This window comes from Schistocerca gregaria, chromosome X (genome assembly GCF_023897955.1).
Source record: "Schistocerca gregaria isolate iqSchGreg1 chromosome X, iqSchGreg1.2, whole genome shotgun sequence".
In the NCBI taxonomy this organism is placed as follows: domain Eukaryota; kingdom Metazoa; phylum Arthropoda; class Insecta; order Orthoptera; family Acrididae; genus Schistocerca; species Schistocerca gregaria.
In genome coordinates, this window is record NC_064931.1 from 367,077,698 (window position 1) to 367,084,874 (window position 7,177).

A 7,177-nucleotide genomic window follows, 5' to 3' on the forward strand; every position below is an offset into this window, starting at 1 on the left:
CCCGTTAACAATACATCACAAACGGCTGCGTTTGGAGCGGGGACGCATGGACTGCTGATGAATGGCTTCGCATTGTGTTCAGTGGTGAAGCGCAGTTCTGGACTACCTTGGGCGACCATTGTCGGCAAGTATGATGGCAACCCAGAGAGAAGTTCCATTCTTCCGATGTTTTGCAGACGTCCATTGGCGTTACTCCTATCGTCGTGGTGACGCATGACTTCCGTTCACGACTGGAAATTATTGACGGAACGCTGACAGTACAAAGTTACGTCACGGACATCCAGCGTTGGCATATGTTACCTCTCATGCGACATATCGTGGTGCCGTTCCTCCACATGACAATGCTCATCCACACACGGCGTGTACCTCTGTGAACTGTCTGTGTGATGTTGACGTACTTCCGTGGTCCGCAATACCTCTAGATCATGTGTGGGACCACCTCGGACATCAAATCCGTCCCAGTGCCGTCATCCAGGATATCACGGACCAGTTACAACATTTGTTGGCCAGCTTACATCAGGAAGAGGTACGATACCTTAATGATATCCTTCTCAGTGGAGTCAGTGCATGCATCAAAGTTAGAGATGGCGCATGTTACTCTGGCAAGTGGGTGTATACGGTCAAGTGCTTTGTAAATTTCGCTCGATATTGAAATTTCTTAAGGAGGAGGAGATTAGTGTTTAACGCCCCGTCGACAACGAGATCATTAGAGACGGTGAAATCACTTAAATAAAATCACATACGCTCTCAGCACGTGAACTACACTGCAAACTCAACTGGACAGCACTGGCACGCGTAATCCACAATTTCGTACACAACTCACACGGAATCATCGCAACTCGACCTCATGTTTTAAGGAGAAGAAAGAGCACTTGCAAAATATCGACACCAGTAATTGATCCCGCGCGAAAATTTGAGCCATAATTGTTATAGTGCACGGTTATGATATTCTGAATGAATATGTTTTAAACTTCGCGCCCCGATTGTTCGTCGCTCGCTCCTCTCCGCTACAGCCACTGAATACCCGAACGCGTAGTGTACAGCGGAGATACAACCAGAGCCCTCCTATTCGCGGAATGTTCATAGTAAGGGAAGAGTAAGTGAAGAGTCACTTCTGCCGAACTTGTTTCGAAATCTTGTTCGAGAACACATTGTTTTACACGAAAAAAGTACTTATATATACATATATATGCGTTAGGTTAACGCACACACACACCCATATATATATATATGTATGCAGGAGAGGTAACACATGACAACGCAGGAGTTGCGCTGTTCTTCACCGTGATTGGCATGATTAAATTATAGAACAGCTATAATGAAGTGGGCTTCATGATTTTCGATTTGCTATTTAATCAAGGAGAACAGCGCAACTCCTGCAAATATACTACATTTTAACAGTCTCAACTTTTCAATCCAAAGAAAATAACGCTCAAAAGCGAAGTTAATAATTGGATAGCGCTACTGTACATCTTTAATGACATACTCATTCATTTACACTGAAACTGTGAATAGCAACATTAAAGTGTTTAAAGCAAAGAGATCTCTGACACAGACTACAGGTCGAAGCCGCACTCTTTGACAGAGTCAGCAAAGCACTATCGCCTGTTTGTTCATCGACATTACGAACATGAATCTCTTAACCCACTCGGCTGCACAGTACTTGGCTCTGGGGCATTAGGCGTCTGCAGCAGGTCGAAGCGAGTGGCGAACAGCCGCAATGCGCCAAGTTTAAAAGCTGTGCCTACAAAGGGTCATAACTCCGCACTTTCATAATTAAGACGCAAATTTTCGGGCGGGACCGGTTGATGGAGCTGACATCTTGCAAGTATGCTTTCTCTCCATAAAATATAAGGCCTTGTTGGTGATGTTTCTTTGTCAGTTAAGAAATTTTGTATTATCCATTCGATTACTAAATTTAGAGTGCCTGAATTACTCTGCTCCATAATTTTGACAGAACATTCTTAATTCGCTAAAACGTACTATAACTCTGAAATGACCTTGAACACGAAGATTAATTGACGCCACAGCACACTAACACTTACCTTCACAAATTTAGTTTTTTGATGGATTATGAACAGAAAAGTGAAACTATCAAAACACTTAAAGTCATTATGAAAAATCAACTGTTGAAACAACGCCAAAATACTGCACCCCAAGCGTTCAACACACAATAACATGGCAGAAAAAGAAAATTTATTCTGATATTTAACTAGTTTAGTGTCGGAATTTAAAGTACGTTAAATAATTACTTTCAAATAAAAGAATACTAGGCAGAAGGCCTGTTACTATTCAAACTGACAGTGAGTTAATTTAGATTCACTTGCGAATTTTGCAAACGAGCAATATTCGATATAATACATACTTATGATAATCAGCCATGCAAATAGGAATCTTGGAATCAGGAACCACCGCAGGTATTACTGATATAGGTCGATAATGTAGCTTACCAGACACAATATACACCATTGATGACGGAAGGGCGGGGCGGGATGTGTCTTTCAATTCAAATTGCCCCCCCCCCCTCCTTTCACCCGTAAATACTAAGTGCTGTACGTAACAGCTAGATTCCCAGTTAGGGCAGGTATCTGCTTTACCCAACTTCGTACTTAATTTAATTGTTATCCAATCTTTGTAATTTTCGATATAGCAAATAAACTCAAAACAACCACATCTTTACTTGTCATAATAGAACTAAGGATTGTGTTTCTGGAATCCTTAAATTGGCAACTTCACAATAAGCGTTTGATGCCATTATGTGACTCACTTCACGATTACACAATGTGATTCACACGCGCTTTCATCACTAATTATTAATTAATTTCAAGATTCATATATCAATCACTTGCTGCAGTCACCACCTCACTCACTCTGATAGCAGGATAAATGAAAATGAGACTGTCAAATAACTAAAAATAATAATTACTCGCTAAAAATAGAAAACATTACTTAACTTACACTGTTAGGAACAAAATACTATCTAACTATCTATTTAGTGAAAAAGTGTTTAGCTTAACTCATCCTCTGATTTATTTACAAAATCATATTAATGTGTCAGGATGTTGCTTCTAATAGTAACTTACAAAATTTAGGTTTTAGGTAAATTTGAATATCTCCATAATCATTGCAGGTATAGAGGTGAAACGAGTACAGAAATTAATTGTTGTTATTCTGAGAGGTTACATAAGTTTCATCACGACTGATAACGGGAGACGACTTCATTAATTGATGGGCTGGTGTGTGATTTAAACTGATCTGCAAACCTTATTCGCGAGTGACTAGGCTTGCAACGTGTAGCGTAGAAACGCGTTCTTTAGGGCATTGGGCCACTGATCTTACGAATCTTACAGATTTCTAATCGTCAATACTTATCACTAACGCTATAGAAGGGAGAACCGATAGAGGTACTCAGGGTACCCTCCGCCACACACCGTCAGGTGGCTTGCGGAGTATGTATGTAGATGTAGATGTAGATACGTCACAGGTCTTCAATGATACATGTTGTAATTCATCTTATCAACAGTGAATGGCACGGAATAAAGAGTGAACTTCATCTAAACATGTGTACTGGATTTCCTTCAATCTTCACATTCGAACTTTTGGATGTGTGTAACACGTTTAATGCAATAAATTCACTGTTGTGATCAGAATAAAAATTAAGAAAATGGGAGAGAAACAGTTACCCATACTGAACTTAGTATACAAAAAATAACGCGTTCAGCAAATTGAATACTCAAATTCAGCAGCTTATCATTGCCGGTTTCTCATCTCAAGGTCACTGATAAGGATATCCAGTGTCAGGTTACACACTCGGGCGACTTACATTCATGGTCATACGCCAATCCTCTGCCTCTGGGAACCACCATCAATTGATCAAGGGCAACCAGTACAATCCCCACATCTTTCTCGCTCTCCTCTCCTCCCCATGGAAAAACAGGATGGCTACACCAATAGAGATGCCCCACCCTCTGCCCTTTATTATTTTATGAATCCAGCTGCCCTCAGCCACCCTCATTGGAAGTCTCATCTTCATAGAGAGAGGATGACGAGGTGCCAGCAGCAGGTACCAGCTAGCGATCCAGGCACAAGAGGAATAAGACTGTTAGATTTGAAAGTAAGTATCTAATTATTATTATTATTGTTATTAACAAATATATATAGTCGGTTATACTTCTACTGATCGCACTGCCACAGCAGCCCACAGGTGGTCTTCCCGATTTATCGAACATGATGTCGTTCACATACACTGCACCGCCATAGAGCAGCACAAGCATCAGCAGCAGCCGCCGCCATCTCTGGAGTTACCACAGCTCACAGAACCCCAGGCAAGTTCCCCATCAAGAGGACTACTTCTAGAATTAAATTTTCACTCTACAGTGGAGTGTGCGCTGACATGAAACTTCCTGGGATATTAAAACTGTGTGCCGGACCGAGACTCGAACTCGGGACCATTGCCATTCGAGGGCTAGTGCTCTACCGACTGAGCTACCCAAGCACGACTCACGCCTCGTCCTCAGAGCTTTACTTCTGCCAGTACCTCGTCTCCTACCTTTCTTTCAGGAGTGCTAGTTCTGCAAGGTTCGCGGGAGAGCTTCTGTAAAGTTTGGAAGGTAGGAGACGAGGTACTGGCAGCAGTAAAGCTGTGAGGACGGGGCGTGAGTCGTGCTTGGATAGCTCAGTCGGTAGAGCACTTGCCCGCGAAAGGCAAAGGTCCCGAGTTCGAGTCTCGGTCCGGCAGACAGCTTCAATCTGCCAGGAAGTTTCAAGAGGACTGCTGTTTGCCAGCATATATAAAGGACCGAGTAGGCGGTGCAGTGGTTAGCATACTGGACTCGGAATTCGGGAGGACAACGGTTAAAACCTGTGTCCGCCCATCCTGGTTTAGGTTTTCCATGATTTCCCTAAATCGCTTCAGGCAAGCGCTGGGATGGTTCCTTTGAAAGGGCACATTCGACTTCCTTCCCTAATCCGATGGGATGGATGTCCTCGCTGTTTGGTCCCCTCCCCCAAATCAACCAACCATCCAACTTATATAAAGCGAATGTTTGTGGATCTAAATGAGTGCCATCGTGATCGCTGCTGTGACTGAAGTTATTAAATGCGTGTTACGCGTCGGTGCCAGGGTTTAGCATTCATCATAGGAGTGGCAATATTTGTGTAATATGATGAGTCATATAAGAACAAAATAACGGACGAGTATGATCCACCCCATACTCCAACAGTCGTTCATACGTTTGACGTCTCAACAGTTGAGGCCACGTTAGAATTAACTTAATGGGATACAAGCATATACACTGAGGTGACAAAAATCATGATATAGCGATATGTACAGTCGTACTCAAAAGTATGCGAACGACCTGAATTGCATTTCGCCTGATTCGCATGCAACCCACATAACGCAGCTGCCTAGCAGGTCCTCTAATCGCTCCTTGGTACAGTCGTTTGACTATTGAAAATGGTTCCAACAAGTCAGCACTAGAAAACACTGCTCTGTATCGCAAAAACCCAAGATGTAAAGTAATACTACGATACTAGAAATATCAGGGAACACCTTGTGACAGACAAGACTGTCCTGAAGGCTTGTAAACTCACATTTATTGCAATAAATGACATACCTGAAATATTACCACTCTCATTATTACGTCAGATAGGTAAGCACCTAGTAAGTTCGTCAGATTCATGATTTCCTCTTGAAAGTAACATACCGTATTTGTTATTTAACACAAAATGATATTAAAAATTGAAGTTATTCACGAGCAACTAGTTGCGAATATGTATTAACTTCAAATGACACGACGAACCGTCTCGTTCTGCATATGAATTCAAACCCAAGTCATGCAGACTAAGATTTCGTGACTGACGGAAACTAACAGTCATTCGTGACTAGGCATAGAGAGAGGGATTACCTCGATGTTAGACAGTCAGTATCAGTTAGCAAATATCAACTTTAAATTACATAACGTAAACATTTTTAACAGACGCGAATTCCTACCCAGCATCTATTGTCCCTGTTAAAGCACTACGAGAGATGTTAAATATTGCTTCTTCACAAGTAACTTACTTGAAATGCCGTGAGGTAAGGCTTTGTGTTGGACAGGGATTCGAAGCCAGAACCTAATCGGATTGTTATCGAAGCACAATCAACTGTGACATATCGGATTTTCTCGGCAGTAGCTAGATGTTTAAAATGAAATGACGAGACGAAACATTAGTTTTTTCCTTCCAGGACTCCAACCCGGCACCTGTCGCTGTTATATTCTAAAGAAAACGAACGTTAAATGCGGGTTTGATACACCAGCAGCGACATGTGAGCGTGTTTGAACTAGAAATAATATGACGAAGGGTTCAGTGCTGACTGGGAATCGAACCCCACACATATCGTTGTTGACTACACACAAACAGAAGTTAGCTACCGAATTTTTCTCCACCAGCAGCTCGGAATAACATCCTTAAACTTACAGTGATCTCGCAAATAGTTGTATGTCTCACAGGGAGTCAAAAACGTCAGATATCGTTAGTGTTGACAACGATTGAAAATGCATTAACAATCGAAATTATTATCCACCATCAGATAGGTGTTCTCATGCCAGAGCTTGATAAATCATAATGAAAACCTTAGTGCCCGACCAAGATTCGAACCCATTCACGCACAGCATGTGAGGATGTTCAGGAATGTGCAGTTCTGAACAAACAATAAATTGTATTCGAGCTGTATTGTCACGAAGGGATCAAATTCCGCGTTAAGGGCGATCTGAGTTGCATTCCGAGTTCAGTACCAATTTTATCGGCATACAGAAGCTCAAATAAAAGATTGAATAAGTGTCCTGTGTCCCTACATAGCATTTGTTTGGTCACTAGAAAGGAATAACTTGTATAAGAAAGGGTACTGGTGATAGACGAAAGTCTGTTTTAATAAAACTGAGTATTTGTACACAAGCGTGCCTCTATGGGCACGAATTAGTAAAATACTACTCACTTAGATTTCGATTGGGTTTGTGTTTAATTGGTATGGCGTGTCACAGTCAACAGGTATGCAAATGTGGCATTTCATAAATAAAGTTGTGTATTCCTAGAAACCAAAACGTTGCTTGCCAGCAGCGGAAAGAGGCGTTACCTGTTGTGCAGCATTGTAAGTTTTTCACCATTCCACTATGACCTGAAAGTAGTTCTTGCAATT

The 7,177-nt window shown here is 41.7% G+C and overlaps 1 non-coding gene across 1 annotated transcript; it reads left to right on the top strand.

Moving 5' to 3' along the window:
- Positions 1-4,663: 4,663 nt before the first annotated feature.
- On the top strand, positions 4,664-4,738 carry Trnas-cga (transfer RNA serine (anticodon CGA)). The gene has a single exon. It is a non-coding gene; the product is annotated as a tRNA-Ser (tRNA).
- Positions 4,739-7,177: the final 2,439 nt, after the last annotated feature.